Source organism: Schistocerca americana, chromosome 4 (assembly GCF_021461395.2).
Source record: "Schistocerca americana isolate TAMUIC-IGC-003095 chromosome 4, iqSchAmer2.1, whole genome shotgun sequence".
NCBI lineage: Eukaryota > Metazoa > Arthropoda > Insecta > Orthoptera > Acrididae > Schistocerca > Schistocerca americana.
The window spans coordinates 716417797-716437382 of NC_060122.1; positions in this window are offsets into that span (position 1 = coordinate 716417797).

A 19586-nucleotide genomic window follows, 5' to 3' on the forward strand; every position below is an offset into this window, starting at 1 on the left:
TCAATTAATAAGGACTTGCAATAAGGTGGCTGAAATCCCGTGCATGGGGCCTCCCGACAACAATGCCATATGCTCATTTCATTTATTTACACTATCTAGAAAATAGTCTCTACCTCACCTGGGATTTTATTCTCATATTCATTGAAGCACTATTCTCATTAAGAATCCTGTCCTTAACTTTTAAGAAAATCAACATAAATGTCTCCTACTAAGATCATTTGAGAATACCATGTCAAAATGCTTCCTTCAATTGTCGTGTGTGGCAAAGGACCCCATTTGTAAAATCTGGTTATATTTTAGTATACTGTTGAATGAAATATCCTTTATGTGTCATGTATTCCTAGTTTTTTTACAAGAATTTGCTTCTCACTATCTTAGTAAAATCAACATCATCAGTTTATTTTCTGTTGCAATATTGGGTGATTACAGTGGTTCCAATAATGTTTTTTTTAAAATATAATACATTGTTCACCAAGTGGTGGCAGGGAAACACATATATAAAGAAAGGTATTATGTTTTTCATAAACACAAAAAAGAATTTCTCACAGAATGATGATTTCCAAATCACTTGGAACAAACACAGGCCCATTCCTTACTGCAAAACATTAACATTTGAGTCTAATAAAAAAAAGGGAACTTTTTATAAGTCTGTTAAAAAAAATTGTAGAACTATTTTTAGTGCTGCTCAGTGTGCAATATTTGTATCTTGTGTAGACTGGGAAATCATACAAAATTTTTTGATTCTTCAAGTGTTATTTCATCCAACTGAAAATGATTTTCCTTGTTCTTGAAAATATGAAATCTAAAAAATAGGAAAAACATAATATTCTTTTTATGGTATGATGAAACCACACCGAGCCATTTATCAGTGCGCAAGTGAGTCAAAAATAGCCATGTTCTTAAAACCTTAATTGCTATATGTCTCAGCGCACAAGTGAGCTAAAAAGACTTCAGTCGTGTTTCTTAGCAGTAGCTTATTTTCTTAGTGTGCTACATCTGTTGTGTATTCAACTAATGTGATATACTATGATTTTTTTGTATGCAGTCTATAATGACTTTTTCTGCTCTTGCTGATGCAAACATCCTTATTCAAAATATAATTAGGACCTAAAATGTATTTTATGTATCATAGTATGCCAGCCCTTCTCCCTAATAACGCAAATTGTGACATACTTTTAGATGCAAACATATCAAATTAAGTGAACAACCATAAAATGTATGACAATCTAAAGGAAACAACGGACACACCTGATGGAAAGAGAAAAGGGCAGAACCTGTGATGATACCCAACTAGGTCGTTTTTTTTATTGTTAGTTAACAATAAACATGTGCTGTTGTGTCAAGTGGGCAACCAACAAACTTTATCAAAATCAAAGTATTGTGAAAATAAAGATAATTGCTTCTATTATTATAGTTGTATTAGAAATAGTCTCCAAAATGTAATAAAAGTCTAATTGATTTGAAAACATTTCTTTCAAAATCAGAAAAAGAAATCAACTTTGTGAAACATGTTGTTTCTTCATATTTAAAAGGGATTTTTATCTTGCAGTCATTACTTAAGCAAAAAAAAAAAAAAAAAAAAAAAGTGTGTCAGGTATCCTTATGCTTCTTACTTACTGATGGAAAAGTTGAACAAAATTTTCACTTTGCTTTGATATTGAGAATTTTAATTAAGAAACTATTGCACATGACATTACAAATTTTCATAATATTTTATGCAAAAGATTTTCATGTATTTTCAGTTTTTATTACATTATTGTTACAAGACGTTTTACTCTTGAAAGCTTCCAGAAAATTCAGTATCTGTTAAAATTTTTCTTAGCACAATTACTTTTCACTTGGATTGCCAAAAGTTACAAAATCTCATACAAAATTCTGTGTTTGACGGTATGGATGGCGATATAATAAATAAAGACAGAACTTCTTTCAGGTAAACTGCAAACCACCTAAATTCTAGACAGATTTGAATCCATTTTTATTTATTAATAATATTATCTATGATTTTGGATGTTCACAAGGTTTTTGGACATTCAGGAGCAAATCTGTCACAAATATAATTTTTCATCTATGCTGTATTGAAATTTTAACATACTGCACTGCTACACTAAAAGTCAATGGTCGGTGCAGATGATGAATGATCTGCCTTCCACCATCGTCTTTGAATTGAGAAACCACTTTGTGCACTGGAAGTAGTTCATGGTCTTAGGCTAGGCCAACCACAATCGTTCATGTCAGTAGTAATTGTGAGTTGAGCATGCAGAAATAGGTGTGCCAACGTCATGGCTTACACAATTATTTGCTAAAAAGGCGTGTTGCAGATGAGGGGCACACTCTGTATTTGCTGGTAGTATTTTTGCCTGTCACAGCTTCCATGAGTGATGACTGAATGATGTCTGCACGAGGAGGTTGGTGACAATAGAAATTAATCGTACGAAGGAAACAACATAACTTGTGGAAATCCTGTAGGGGCAGCATTGGTGGATGAGGTCAATTTACTGTAGTGTATGACAAATACTGGCTGCATTGATGATGTCTCCAAGAAAGAGTACTTCCCAGACTGCCAAAGTTGGCACTTTTCACTCTTAATCAATTTGCCATTGGCAGCAAGTGCACTGAGAATATGTTTATGATGCAGTTCATGTGGTTCCTGAGTAGAGGAGAAGGTGAGATTGTCATCCAGGTAGGTGAAGCAAAAGGGAGGTTTGAAAGGAAGACAGTCAATAAACAACTGCCAGATCTGGGCCATGTTCTTTAGGTGGTATGACATACATAAAAATTCATATAAACTGTAACTTGTAATTACTGCAGTTTTGTGAATGTTTTCTGAATTCATTAGTATCTGGAGATATGCCTTCTTACAATCTAAGACACTGAAAACTGAGGCACCAGCAAGGTAATGGCTGATGTCTTGTATTTTTGGTATACGATAACTGTCAATGACTGTGTGGGTGTTAAGAGCCCTATAATCTCTGCACAGTCTCACTGTCCCATCTTCCTTCCTTGGGCACCAGTTTAATGGAGAAACTTGTGAACTGCCAGAAGGTCTCACATTCCCAGCCTGTGAAACTTCATCAACTGGTGCTTTGGCAGTGCAGATCTCATCTGGTGGTAATCAGCACAGCCTGTGGTGCACAGGAGAGCATGGGGTGGTTGCAATCTTATGGTAAATTCTGCTGTGAATAGCACATTGCATAAATAACATCTGTAGCTGTCTAGGAACACTCAAAACTTCAGTGGTGGCGGCATAAGAGCAGTAAGCACAGTATTGATCTTCGTTGTGTATGGAGGCTGTGTGGACTCAGATTCTGCCAGGGAGAATGCCACTGTCATGCTGAGACTGAGCAGAGATGGTGTGGTGTAGTTGTCTGGAACGGGCACTTGTGAACATTGTGTCTGAGAACCATCCAGGTAGCATCATGTGGTGTTGCCTTGCTCAGACACCAGGTGAACTGTGAAACATTTAGTGCTATTTTCCTCCTGTAGATGTAATTACTCCAGTCTCATGTGAAAATAAGGCAGCTGAAGTTGTTGCAGTTCCATGAGGAGTCTCGTAGGTATCGCCAACTTCATCAGTTGAGCCATGATGCTGAGCATCATCTAACAGACACATGATAGAGGCATGGTGTGACGTTGAAGAGGTATAGATGCCAGTAAAAAGTGGAATGACTGCTGTCCTGATGGATCAGAATACCACAGGCCAGGTGCAGAAACGCTCAAAAATGACATAGGAACTCAGTGTCAAGCATATGATCACTGACATTTGCCTAATGAAGTTCTCTGTAAACAGTTCCCCAAGACCAAGATCTAGGGTGTGAGACTTTACTCCATCAATGGTGATGAAAAGAGTCTTGCACTGTGCTGAGCTGTATGATGAGAATGGCACTCAGTGCTGAATGTAGAATGGGAGGTGAGGTATCATGTTCAACCAATGTTGATGAGGAAATGTTGTTGATTGATGCAGTGAAAGATGTAGAGTGTGCCACCTGCTGGTGATGATGGTGTGGAAGATGTTTCTTTGATTCAACATGTAGTAAAGCAACAGAAATGGCCTCTATGATCCAGTGCGCCTATTGCACATTGCATATCACTTTTGCGTAGTTACGCAGCAGGCAGCAGTTCTGCTCAGTGTGATGAATTGTGTGTCAAACTAGCAAAACTGTTCTCATACTGTGACAGAGCAAGCTGGGATATTATTACTATCCCTCTTGTTTTGCCGTCTGCCTCCTTCGAATTAATTTTTTCACTTTTAACTAATTACCATTGAGGGAAAAGTTCAGGTTAGTTACACCAAACAACACCCATTTTGCAATAGTTCATTTGTTCACCTCTACACATGCAAGGCTCACAAAGAACTGACATGGCAGAACAGCCCAAAGACAGTTCTCAGAGTCCAAAGACAATGCTCAGAGTCCGCAGACGAACGCATATCGATGCTGGTGTCGACCTCATTGGCGCCACACCATTAACATAAGTGAATATAATCTGCATGTCCATAAAAGAGAAAGTTTGGACCTCAGTTTTAAAGAATATAACACCAGATCTAATTTTGTGTTTAGTTTTATGTATGTAATTGATTTTCTAATTTCTTTCAACTATTCCCAGTTAGTATCTTTCATTATAGGGCGAATCCTCAGTATTGTTATAAAGGGTTTTTTAATAAAATTACAATGAAAACTGTTGTCTTAATATAAATGACAAATATCATAAGGTGCACTGGCACTTATAGAACGAATACATTTATCAAACTTTAACCATTTAATATTTTACAACTGTGAAAATACTAAAATATGAAATATTAACAATACTTTTACTATTTTTATAAAATGCAAAAGATACATGGATCGGAAAATGTTCCTACCAATATATATGTTTCCAAGTCACCTATTGAATGTAGCAATATAGCCTAGGTGTTTTATGTATTATTGACAGAATACATAAAGAACTATCTATGTTTATATGTCACTTATAAAATTTTTGCTAATTACATTTTAATTTTCTAATCAATTCTGATTCTCTCAGCTAGTATTTTTATTTAAATACAACAGGCTTTAATTTAGTTGTTGTTTTAACACAAAATCCATCTCAGTTTCAAAGAAATGACTTTGACCAATGTCACCTAACTACATTAATCCTAGATGCTCCTACCAATTACAGGACTTATATACTTTAAATGGGTTTCAATGGACTGTTAGGTCTCAACAACCTGCAAAAGGATTTGTGCAACTAAAAGTTGATCAAGACCTTTTCTGGTAGACCCACGTAACGGTACTCATTTTACAATCAATTGGATGGATAAGCAATTTACGTATGATATGAGATCAGATTTCTGCTTAATCTCCAAAATGAAATGTACACATACATCACAATGAACTCTAAACTATGTTTTCAATTAAATATGTAAGATTATCATAAATAACTTTGTATCAGTTTCAACTGGATCATACAAAATATTGATTAGTAGCACAAAGAAGGAACAAGTTAATTCACAGGGTTGTCTGTAGCTTGTATTTCAGCATGAATAGGAGGTAAATCTAATTCAATCAGAAAAAATGTCTATGTCTATGTCTCAATGTTGTTGATGCATTGTGGAAGAAGCGGTAGAATCAGATACTACAATAATCAAAATCCATATTAAATTGTATTTGGCAATCTCCAATTTTAGTCGGGTGCACCAAGTTTTTTCTTAGTAATGCACAACATTAGAACATAGTATACCAAAGTGTTCAGTCTCCTCCATGTGCAATGAATACTTAGAACAGTAATCTTGCTGTTTGTGTTAAATTGAAAACATTGAGCAATATAATACGTTAGGATACTATAGGCCTATGTTAATATATGTTAACAATGTTAAATGATATTTTCCGACATCTGCAACACACTTTGTACCATCAGATCACATGGAACTGAACCTCAATATGGTTCTCTGCTCGATAGAAGTTCTTCGTTGCAAAACCTGGAATGTGGTTCATATTCCACTCTTTATGACCATCATAAATTGTGTGATTGAATGTTTTGGATAGAATTTTTCAGTTCAGCAAAATTCCAACTGATAATATTTAAACATTTCCTGTCTTAAATCTCATTTTGCAATTTTAAATTGTTCTTTGATAATATATCACAAAAAATATTCTTATTAGTTACATGAAGTAAAGTTATAACTAATTATGCAAATAGTACCAAATTCTCAAGTGCTATAGGGCCACATGTATAAATATTAATTCAATCACAGTATACAGACTGTTTCAAAATATATTATAATAATACGGTACTACACTTTATGATAGGCCTACAAGAGACTTTTTTTTTTTTTTTTTTTTTTTTTTTTTTTTTTTTTTTTTTCTGTTGTTCTTCAACAGTGAACATTATTTATCCTATATGCACAGAATAAAATGTCTAACCAGTGACCCATTTCTTTATGTTGCATTTGTCAAGACACTTTCAACACTTCTCTCCTACCTTTACAGTTATTCAAACATTAATTAATGGATTACTTAAGTAGCATTGACACAGTGCAGTTGTTGCTTTTCCCTTCACAGTGAGTGCTAACACACAACAAACTAAAACATAAGTGAGTCCTTCCTTATCAAAAACACCCAGTACAATCAGTAAAAATATAAATGTCCTATGACTAGGGCCTCCTGTCGGGTAGACCGTTCGTTGGGTACAAGTCTTTCGGTTTGACGCCTTTTTGGCGGCTTGCACATCGAGGGGGATGAAATGATGATGATTGGGACAACACAACACCCAGTCCCTGAGTGGAGAAAATCTCCGACCCAGCCAGGAATCGAACCCAGGCCCTTAGGATTGACATCCTGCTGTGCTGATCTCAGCTACCGGAGGGGGGCAGACAGTACAATCAGATGAATACTGTATACCTGCTCTCATATCAGTAAAGGTGTAACATCAATTATATCAAAGATTATCTATACATGTGACATTTTTGGAACTCAGTATATGTAATAATGCAGAAATGCTGGATTGTTTCCTGGATCCTCCTATACAATAGGCTTTAGTCAACAATGACAAGAGCTGACACAGTAAAAGAGAAGGGTCTCAGCTGTAGAGACATATGCGTGTGGACAGAGGGAAGGATAGCTTGGTACTCTGGTGAGAAGGAAGAAATGAAATAGAAGATTCAAAGTATTGGAGTTGAAGAAGAAAAGATGACAGACCCCAAAGACAGGAACCCCCCCCCCCCCTACTCAGAACCCCCACTGTTCAGTACTTCACTGTGGCGCTGGAGGGAGAAGTGTGTTCAGCATTCCCTGCAGAATGGACTTGCCACAGCTTCACCTTCCCAGTCCCCAAAAATTAACCCCAACACTCCCTATTGACTGATCGACGAAGGGTAAACAATTAGCATTCTCCTAGACAGAGTAACTGTGTTGGTTAAATCAGGTAACAAATTCTAAATATGACCAGCTAACTTACAAGCTGTTTCTCAAATAACAGGGTCAGATCAAACATAGTTAATTACATATACACGGAAATATAGAAACCTGTGACATAACTGACACATAAACATGGAAAAACTAAAGTGAGGTACAAAAATACTGTGTTCCTCTGATATCAGTTGCAGTTCAAATACAAGTAGTACATAAACATGTGTGGCGCCGATGAAACAGACACCAACATTGATATGCATTCATCTTTCGACTCTTAAGTATTATCTTTGGCTCTTTCGCCATGTTCAGTTCTTTGTGATCCTTGTATGTGTTAAGGTTAATAAATGAACTATTGCTACATGGGTGTGATTATATATGCAACCAACCCGGTAATCCTCCTCATTGGTGAACTTGAGTTGTAACGTCTTCCATTTTCGCTGTTTTACTGTGTCCACGACCTCCGTGTTGGTTATTTTCTCGTGTATTACATCAACACAGCATTCGAACAATGACTTCGGCCCAGTGCCTAACGCCAGATTTTGTGATCGACATGCATCATATTGCGGGCTAGGTATACGTGCCAAGACTGCAACACAATGCCTCTCACTCGATGATTCCGCCGGACGTTTTCGAGCCTGCAGCAATAAATGAGGTTAGGAGTGTGCATGACTCCAGCTATCAAACGCCTTTGTTCCTGCCACATGTGCCCTCCCTCATCAACTGTGCAGTTACCTCTTACGGATCTCCGTGCAGTGTGGGACCATTGCCGATTTCTGCAAATGCTTCATCTGACAACCTACTACCGCCAGGACAATGATTTACCATGCCGCAATCCGTGCAGTACCACGCGGATACCTGCCATGTGGCCGGAACTGGTTCATTCACAGGTTACCTCCTCAGCATCTGACCACACCTGTGCCTGCCTCGGTTCAGCATCAGCACATGCCTTCCTACTTCGATACCTCAGCCTGCAACAGGAACAGTTACTTGTTATCTGTGCCTGACCTCCACCTCCATCCCACTGCTACGCCTCAGTGTTTTGTGCCACGACATTCACGTTATCTGCACACTGTTTTTGAATGGAGTGCCTATGAACAAAGAACATTTCCCACACTGTGCTTCTGGACAGCACTGTGCTTCTGGACAGCCCACACCTCCGCAGCCTCCCTGCAACACAGGTGGCCCCGGCTCTGATCATACGTTGAGCTTTCCGCGGACTAACACGCGTTCTCAAACTTTGAACTTTTTCTCACCTGTCACCCTTTGCCAGCTCCAGTCAAGCTTCCACTGCTGTTCTCGGCACATCTCAGTGCCTCATCTGCGTTGGTCTTCTGCGACGCGTCAATCCGAACACACCAGCAACCACAACCAACACATTACGGTGTCTCACCCGCGTGGGCCTTCCGCGTCGCGACGGACCGCGCTCAACCACAACGTGTCACCTTCACGCAGCCACCCGAACAGCCATCGTTGCCACATCCCCTGGAGGCACACTCTCCTGGAATACAACAGCAACAACAGCTCAATTCAGGCAGTGCCCCAATGAACTCAACTCCAATGCTGCCGCTGTTTAATCCCGACAGAACAACAACCTGGTTCAAAATTGTGGACGACATGTTCGACCATTACAAACTCAACGAGTCAACCAGGTTTCTGTGCCTCATCACTCACCTGCACGACCAGGAGTACTTGATTGCTGACCTGGTCGATGCCCCGGACTCATCTACCCGGTACACTCTAGCCAAAAAGACAGTTCTACGTTGGCTTACACACTCAACTGAGGCAGCAATACGGCAAGTGCTCCACGTTGAGCAACTAGGCAAAAACAAACCTTCCCAGCTCTGGAGACGACTACGTGCCCTGGCCAGAGTCGATCGACTCTCTGACACAGCTCTCCTCACCTTCTGCTCAGATAAACTATCACCTCACATCCGCTTTGCTCTGGCTCAAAGGTCTACTGAACCTGTCAGGCAAAGAATGACTATTGCTGACAAGCTACACGATGCATCGCTGCTCTATTTCGCCAGCCACTGCCTACCTGACAAGTCTCAGGTTCAGGCTCATTGCCGTGTCCGGACGCGGCCGGGGCAGTACTGTGCTGACCGTACCACTTGCTCCGGGAAGCAGTAAACAAGCAACTGGGGCGTCACCGGCTCCGCCCATGGTCACGCCCCCTCCTGCAACCAAACCTGCTGTGGCCACCGAACCTCGGCCACCGCCACTGGCAATAAACCTTCCGCAGGAAATGCAACTGCACTATCCGTACTGTTACTTCCACCGCCGACTGGCTCCGAACACCACGACAATGCCTCGCCTGCCCCGCACACCAAACATTGTAAACAAACTGCCTGCCGTGCTGCCGGCAACATTTCCGTCGTCACCAACGGCACGGTTCACAAGCTTTGCTTCATGACAGGTCCCTCGATCTCCAGTAAACAACGTCAACTTTGTCCTGAGCGCCTCTCTGACCTTAAAAATCAGATTTCTGAACTACTAAGCTCCGGCGTCATTGAACCCTCTGCCAGTAGCTGGTCTACGCCCATTCATATTACACCCAAGAAAGACAGGTCCTGGCGCATGTGCGGAGACTACCATCAACTAAACGCACGAACAATTATGGACACCTACCCCATACCCAACATTGCCGACTTTACCAGTTCCCTCGCAGGTGCGACCACGTTCTCTGTCGTTGATTGCAAACGGGCCTACCACCAGATCCCCATGGCACCTGAAGACATCAGGAAGACAGCAATCACCACCCTGATCAGGTTGTTTCAGTTTCGATTCATGCCCTTTGGTCTGAAAAACACAACCCAGATCTGGCAACACTTCATCAATGCAGTGCTATTCGACCCAAAATTCTGCTTTGCATATCTTGATGACATTCTTGTGTTCAGCTCCTCCATTGAGGACAACATTCGACATGTGCAAACTGTTATGAATACTCTCGTGGCAGCAGGCATCGAGACCAACCACAACAAATTGCAGCTACATCAACCTGCTGTCACTTTTCTTGGTTTTCGGGTCTCTGCCGATGGCATTTCACTGCCCCCTGAGAAAGTACAAACAATACTAAACCTACCCAGACCTTCGTCATTCAAAGAGCTCTGGCACTTTCTGGGGACAGTTAATTATTATTGCCGACATCTACCTCAGGCTGCGGAGATTCAGGCTCAACTGATGGACACCTTGGCATGCACCAACACTTCTGGATCTCAGCCCACTCCATGGACCCCTGCTATGACTGACTCTCTCACTGCCCTCAAAAATCTTCTTGCTGAGACCTGCACCATCGCGCATCCTCATCCCAGTGCGCAGTTTTCATCACCACAGCTGCAAGCGATACTGCCATCGGCGCGGTCCTTAGCCAGACAATCGATGGCCAAACTTCGCCTATGCAACTCTTCTCATGCAAGCTCACCAATGCACAATGGAAATATTCCGCGTTTGACAGGAAGCTGCTCGCGGTCTACGAAGTGATTGAGCATTTTAAGACTGACGTTGAGGGACGCCCTTTCTATGTTTTAATGGACCACAAACCCCTAGCTGCGGCCATTACAAACCCGCCAGCTGACCCGCCTCCTCGCCGCTTCAGATACATGGACTTCATACCTCAGTTCACCACCGATGTCAGACACATGAAGGGTGCTCACAATATAGTTGCTGATTTCTTTTCATGAGTCAATGCCGTCCATTTGCTGTTAGACCACTCTGAACTGCCTAACCTCCAAACCACCAACGAGGAAACACAAAACCTGATTTCAGACTCCACACCACATTCCCTGGCATTTCTGGTGAGATCTGGTGTGATAACAGTACAGGGACGTTACACCCCCACATCCCAACCATGCTCTGTTAGGCTGTTTTCAACAAACTGCATAATTTAGCCCACCCCGGTGTTCGTGCATCAGCCCACCTCATAGCGGAGCGCTTTGTGTGGAGAAACGTCAACAAGGATTGCCAGCAATGGGCACGCTCCTACGTCGCGTGCCAACCATTAACGTACACAAGCACACTTCACCCCTTCTCGGCGCCTTTTCTATCCCTCCTGGGCATTTCCAGCATATTCATATTGACATTGTTGGCCCGCTCTCCCCCTCTAACGGCTTTCGTTTTGTTCTCCCGTCTATCGACTGAGCAACTCAATGGGTCGAGGCTGTGCCCCTCCCCAATATTATGGCAGAAACTGTTGCTCAAGCTTTCGTCAAGTCATGGATATCGCATTTCAGATGTCCAGCTATCATCACAACAGACCAGGGCAGACAATTTGAATCAGCCCTGTTCAACGGCATCCGGCGCATCCATACCACAGCATATCATCTGCAAAGTAATGGGCTAGTCAAGTGCTGGCACCACACTTTCAAGGCGGCTCTTCGATGCCATGACTCTCAATGGACGGAGGCCCTTCCCCTTGTGCTACTCAGCATTCATGCGATCTATAAGGAAGACCTCAAAGGCACAACAGCCGAGGTCGTATACGGCCAGATCATTGTTCTCCCTAGCGAACTTGTGAGCCCTTCCCCTTCTCTTCCTCTGTCTGACTTACCTTCCATCGTGGACTGCGTCAGACGCCACTTATTCAACCTCCACATCCCTCCGCCTGCCAGCCATTCCCGCCCTAAGGTTCACGTCCCGAAATCTCCGTACAATTGCGAGTAGGTCATGCTCCGAGATGACACTGTATGTTCTCCCATCCAACCTCCACATACCAGCCCGGCCAATACCTATGACATCCAGATGAAAGATTCAGCTGTTACAGTCTCTCTCAACAGACTTAAGTCTGCTCATGTCAAGCCTTCTTCTACCCCCCTTCAGGCCACGACCATGCCACTCACTGTCGTAGCTCACAACGCTCCGACCACTCCCCCCACGTTGGACTTACACACTCGGTTGAGTGACTTCCAGCTCCAATCGTCGAGCTCTCCTCTGACCTTGCCCTCTACTTTGGTCTCATGCACTCCATCAAGTGATCATATGCACGCCACATTGAGCTTACCTACGATCACGCCCTCGCCACCGGGCCCTTCACCGGTCCCTTCGACCTCTCCACCGTCGCCTGCCTGGCCCTGTCGAATTTTCTCATGCCCCCCCATCTAGAATGTGCCCTCGCTTGAGGTGTTTGTGCCTGTCCTCCCGGACATAATCCATGACATCTCAATAATACTGCGCGATTATACACTGTTCATCATGTGTTTCTCTTCATTCAGTGCTCATGACACAACCTCCGCCATTCCCTGCCACCTGGTGAAATGTGTTCCCCTCCCGCCCGACGTCAACCTGGACATGCCTCGTGTGTTCGCCATGCCCACCGGAGACATCATCGTCGTCGCTCTGTTCCACCCGCAAACCGCCGGCTTGTGAGATAACAGGTATTCTAGGGAGTAACAACCTGGGTGAGTTATGCTTGTATTCTGAAAGGACCAGAATATAATAGCTGCCATTTTCTGTTCAGTGTTTTAATTTTGTAGACTTGGGATGTGAACGCAAAAGAACAAGGTCATCAACCTGATAGGTTTGTGTATTTGTAACATGTTTGTCATACTTCTCTTTCCAGATCTTGGCTTTATTGCACAACGTAGTGTATGCCAGTCTTACTTTCTCTTCCAAAGGTGTATGTGTTGTGGATGCGGTTAGCTTTGGAATGGGCATAGCCCACTTGTTCTGTTCAGGTATGTTTAATAATAATTCTTGTGGTGGGTATCCTGTTGAGGCATGAGGCAAATTGTTTACTGTCTGCTCAAAGGGTGCTAAAAATTCGATCCACTTCATGTGTTTGCGAGGTGAATGTATTCTCATGAATTGACCAAACTCTCTAAAAATCCTTTCTACTGGTTTCCCTTCCGGGTGAAATGCTGATGCAAGAATATGTTTGATGTAATGTGTGGCAACAAAGGAATTTCATTTTCTTCCTGTAAAATAGGGTGCGTTATCTGTGATAATGCTGTGGAGTTTGCCAAACCTTGCAAAGTAACTGTTAGTCAAACATCTAGCAATAGCAGATGCATTGACAGTGCGGATAGCATACAATTTTAAGTATTTTGGAAGACATCAAGTACAGCAATTATGTATTTCACACCTCCACGAGCTCTAGGATAAGGTCCGGCGATATCTAATGATACTACGAGGGCAGTTCAATAAGTAATGCAACACTTTTTTTCTGAAACAGGGGTTGTTTTATTCAGCATTGAAATACACCAGGTTATTCCCCAGTCTTTTAGCTACACAACACTATTTTTCAACGTAATCTCCATTCAATGCTATGGCCTTACGCCACCTTAAAATGAGGGCCTGTATGCCTGCACGGTACCATTCCACTGGTCGATGTCGGAGCCAACGTCGTACTGCATCAATAACTTCTTCATCATCCGCGTAAAGCCTCCCATGGATTGCGTCCTTCATTGGGCCAAACATATGGAAATCCGACGGTGCGAGATCGGGGCTGTAGGGTGCATGAGGAAGAACAGTCCACTGAAGTTTTGTGAGCTCCTCTCGGGTGCGAAGACTTGTGTGAGGTCTTGCGTTGTCATGAAGAAGGAGAAGTTCGTTCAGATTTTTGTGCCTACAAACACGCTGAAGTCGTTTCTTCAATTTCTGAAGAGTAGCACAATACACTTCAGAGTTGATCGTTTGACCATGGGGAAGGACATCGAACAGAATAACCCCTTCAGCGTCCCAGAAGACTGTAACCATGACTTTACCAGCTGAGGGTATGGCTTTAAACTTTTTCTTGGTAGGGGAGTGGGTGTGGCGCCACTCCATTGATTGCCGTTTTGTTTCAGGTTCGAAGTGATGAACCCATGTTTCATCGCCTGTAACAATCTTTGACAAGAAATTGTCACTCTCAGCCACATGACGAGCAAGCAGTTCCGCACAGATGGTTCTCCTTTGCTCTTTATGGTGTTCGGTTAGACAACGAGGGACCCAGCGGGAACAAACCTTTGAATATCCCAACTGGTGAACAATTGTGACAGCACTACCAACAGAGATGTCAAGTTGAGCACTGAGTTGTTTGACGGTGATCCGTCAATCATCTCGAACGAGTGTGTTCGCACGCTCCGCCATTGCAGGAGTCACAGCTGTGCACGGCCGGCCCGCACGCGGGAGATCAGACAGTCTTGCTTGACCTTGCAGCGATGATGACACATGCTTTGCCCAACGACTCACCGTGCATTTGTCCACTGCCAGGTCACCGTAGACATTCTGCAAGCGCCTATGAATATCTGAGATGCCCTGGTTTTCCGCCAAAAGAAACTCGATCACTGCCCGTTGTTTGCAACGCACATCCGTTACAGACGCCATTTTAACAGCTCCGTACAGCAGTGCCACCTGTCGGAAGTCAATGAAACTATACGAGACGAAGTGGGAATGTTTGAAAATATTCCACAAGAAATTTTTGGTTTTTTCAACCAAAATTGGCCGAGAAAAAAAATGTGTTGCATTACTTATTGAACTGCCCTCGTAATTCCAAACGTAGGGTTGGTACAACAGGATGTAATTCATTCAAAGATGATCGGTTGGAAAATTTTGCTTTTTGGCAGGTGATGCATTTACGAACAATTTGCAACACCCTCCAACGCAGATTGGGAAAATAACAATACTGTACTATTTTATCAGTGCATTTGGTGACTCCGTAGTGTCCCAAAGTTTTGTGTGTGAAGAGAATAAAATTGTCAACATGTGCTTCTGGTAGACAAACACACCAATGATGCGAGTCTGGGGTACGCCTATGAAAAAGTACGTTTTTGTGTATTGTGTAATATTTTTGCAAGTGGGAAGAAGGATCTCTACGTAATTGTCCTGAAGTGAAGCAAAGTTCTTGCACATATTGCGGTAGTATGGGGCGTACATGCCATCGTACATAAGTAAGATGTTAAAGTCTGACGTTTGACCGGAAAGTTACGAAAAATCATGTATGCCTTGCGGCAAACAGGACAGGGCATCGGCTACTACGTTTGATTCACTTTTAATGTAAATAATTTTGAAGCTGTACTCTTGGAGTGAAAGGCACCACCGGGTAAGCCGTGAATGAAGCAACTTGCATGATAGCACGAAAGAAAGGGCTTGATGGTCCGTGTATATACGAGTATGTTTACCCCAAAGAAAGTAGCGAAACTTACGGAATGCCCAAACAATGGCAAGAGCCTCCCACTCCATCACCAAGTACGACCCCTCACACTCAGTGAGCATTCGGCTCGCAAAAATGCTCGGTTTGATGACAGATTGTCATGATTCGGATTGAATTTGAAATAGAAAAGCTCCTAGGTCGTATGATGACGAATCCGTGGCTAGGCAAAAATCTGGTGTCATGTCAGGGTGACAGAGGAGGGGTACGTTCACCAATGCATCTTTAATAGCCTGAAAATCAGCTTGGCAAAACTCTGTCCATCTCCAAATTGTGTTCCTTTTCAGTAGAGTTAACAGGTGAGAGCTGTTCAGAAGCTGTTGTGAAACAAACTTCAGAAAGAAAGAAGATAAGCCTAAGAATGCTTTCAACTGTTTGCAGTTTTGTGGAGGGGGGAAATTATGAATAGCATCAATCTTCTTAGAATCGTATCGAATGCCTTCCGGCGAGATAATATGGCCTAAAAACTTGATTTCATGCCTTCCTACTTTGGACTTCGAAAGATTTACTGTGACTCCAGCTTGTGAAAATTTAAATAAAATTTGCTGTAACAGATCAATATGTTCCTCCTATATATTTGTTGCCATGACAATGTCATCGACGTACGCCGTGACGTGTGACAACAAACACCAGCTGAGAATGGCGTCAACGCCTCGATGAATAAGCCCGCGCTTAACGCGCAAACCAAAAGGCAACACACAAAACTGATAACTGCGTCCTTCACAAAGGAAAGCAGTGTACTTATGACTGTCATTGTGAAGGGACACCTGCCAGTACAACAAGCGGAGGTCAATATTAGTTAGGTATTGTACATTATAAAACTTTAGCAACTGTTCATCCAAGTTGACGGGTCTTGTGTTAACAGGTATAATAATTTTGTTGATTTCACGTGCATCTAGCACCAATCTGACATTGCCATCTTGCTTGCCTACCGCCAGGATAGGACTGCAATAAGGGGAATGTGATTTTTCTATGACACCCCAGGTCAACATACGCTCGATTTCACGTAAAACTGCAGGTTTCTTAGCCCATGGAATATTATAATGTGTCCTACAATAAGTCTTATGTGGCTTAACATCCATTTTGTAGCTATAACCTCTGATTACACCAGGCCTCTCACTGAAAACTTGTGCATAATCACATAATAATTTGTACAATCCTTCTTGCTGTTGTTTCGTTAAATAGCCAGATTCAACACATTTCTGATACAATAAATCCTGCTCAATCTCCTGATAGTCTGAATCTTCAAGTGTTAAATTACATACACTAACTATGGTAGGATATACCAATTGAATTTGACTTACTTCGTAATGTTTTTGTCATGGTTCAACCGTCTTGTTAAGTTCAACATTGATTAGTTGCTCTCCTACAGATAATTGACATATGCCATTACTTAAATCTATGATTGCTTTGTGTTCATTCAAGAAATCCATCCCTAGGATACAGTGTACAATAAGCTTGTCAACAATTAGAAAATTATACTTGAACTGTGAATTGGAAAATGTGCAGTTAACAAGGGCTTGCAAGCGTATAATCTTAGATTTAGTACCTGTGGCACTAACCACGTGGCAATTCTGTAGGGGTAAAGTAGGTATGTTTATAATTTATTTCAATTCATTATAGAATGCGGTTGCCATCACACTTGCAGCAGCACCAGTATCGAATAAAATTTGTGCATCATAATCGTTAAACTTAACCCATGCCGTAGCTTGTATGAATTCTTTAACACAACTTTCTGATTTTATGTTTTTCTCGTCGGTTAATTCCTGTTCTGCTGTCATTTTGTCGTCATACCTGAGGAAACAAATTGTGTCAGCCGTTGCGCTCTTACAACACCTCATGACCGAAGCACGAGCACTTAGCTCGGTCGTCGACTGTTTTCCGTCGTCTGCTGTGTTTGGCTGGGTTCATTGACCACCTCCACTATGTTTACATTCCAACCAGTTGGCACCCATGCGTCAGCTGATGGCACGCCGCAATTGTTATTGCTACTTCATGGCGGGGAGTGCATAACTGTACTGGGAAACGGCTGCGTATTCTGTGGAGGGTTATGATTTATCATCCATGAATGTTGTGTGTTCCACATATTCTGTCGGTGATTGTTGGGATTGTTGTTGTTTTGGTGGTAATTATGTCTGTTATATGGCATGTTCCTGTCAAAGTAACCTGGGTTGTACCGGTTATTCTCACATCTCCTATTGCGGTTGTTGTTGTACTGTCTGTGATTTTCATTTTGCATGTAGTTACCATTTTGATATGGGTGATAATTATTGTTGTTGTTGTTATTATTATTATTATTATTATTATTATTATTTCACGAATTCCTGCAGTTGTTCCTACCATCATACACGTTTCCATTTGAATATGTTTTGCACGCAGGCATCGTATTTTGTCGCAGCGCGGACGTATGGTTCCACCAACCACCGTCACTACGGTTTCTATGGGGTGGGTGCTGATTTTGGTTACTAATATGAGTAAAATTTGAAAGGCATGAATCGCCTTTGTAAACTATGTCCTTTTGACCTAAGAAGTTTAAGAAAGCCTTAATGTCATTCTCCGGTACTCCTATAATCTGTCTCGGTATGGAAAGGGTAAGTGGCTCTTTAAAGTGTCAATTATCGCTGGCAAATCGGCTGGTTTGGACCAGTACAGTGTCTTGTCTAGGTACCTCTCACAGTATTGTCTTAATGTCTCTTTTTTAGGGTCATAGGTCTCGGGGTTGCACACTCCTCTCCTTAGACTCTGTTGCTCATTCTCGGACCAGAATTCGTCCAGGAAGGCTTGTTCGAACTGTTCAAATGTAAGGCACCGCTGTTTCATAGCAGCACCCCACTTAGCTGCTCATCCTCTCATGAGATTGGTGACGTATCTGATTTTATCGACTTCTGACCAACTACGTGGAAAAGCACCGTCAAATGATCTAATAAACACAACAGGGTGGACTTTGTGCTTGTCCTCACTGGAAAATGTCTGGAAATACCCATGCCTTACAAACGTGTCATCGGCCATGCCAGTTGGCATAACTGCATTGATGTGGTTTGTGTCACTTGCTACTCTAGGTGTTGTACCGTAATATTGCTCGTTTGGTGGAAAAGGAAGTGACAAATTGTAATTTTGATTGGAAATGGGTGATTCCACAATAGGTGTTCTGTCTGTGTCATTAGCCATGGTTTTAGTTGTTCTGTCGATCCCTGACAATGCGTTTGCATCAATCGCCAAACACGTAATTTTGTCACTTCGTCTTCTATGTGTTTTGTCTCATCTTTAATGTGTATCTTTGTTTTTGAAAGTATGTCCTGTGTAATTGTTTCGAGCTTTTTGTCCAGATAGTCGTCACACAATTTACATTCATGTACGATTCTTTCGGCCATGTTGGTATCATTGTTTAGTGACACGAGGTCCACTCGGTCTTCTAATTTTTCTATCTTTTCTTTGAGGTGGGTTTGTTCAAGAAATACCATTGTGAGCTGTTGGGTAATATTTCCCACTTGATTAGAGCCCTTCAGGCTGATTTGGACAGCGAGGGAGGAACTGAAGAGGTTAAGGGGGGAGGAGGGCAAACATTGGTGGGAAGTGGTAGCTGGGAACAGGGGCCACAGAAAGAGGACAGTGTCTGACAGTTTCCCAATTGGCACAACCAATAGATTTGCCTTGCTACCACAGTTAAGTAAGGAAGAGGCTCCAGTAGAAGTAGATGCAACAGAATCTCACTAGGAAACCAATTGCTTGAAAAAAAGTATAACGTAAGAGGAAAGTTCTGTTGCTAGGTAGCAGCCATGGAAGAGGTGTGGGCCAGATTTTGCAGGAAAAATTAGGTGACAGGTACCAAGTCACAAACCTTTCCAAGCCAAGTGCAAGTCTTAGCCAGGTGGTAGAGGATATAGGTTCCTTGTGCAAGGGATTCACAAAGCAGGATCATGTGATGATAGTGGGTGGAGTGGGAAATAGTATTGATAGGGATCAGGACTACAGTATTGAGTGTGACCTGGTGAAAATAGCCTCAGCAACGACCCATACCAATGTTGGGCTGGTGCCTGCTTTCATGCAGCATGATCAGTCCCAGTTGAACCGCTCTGTCA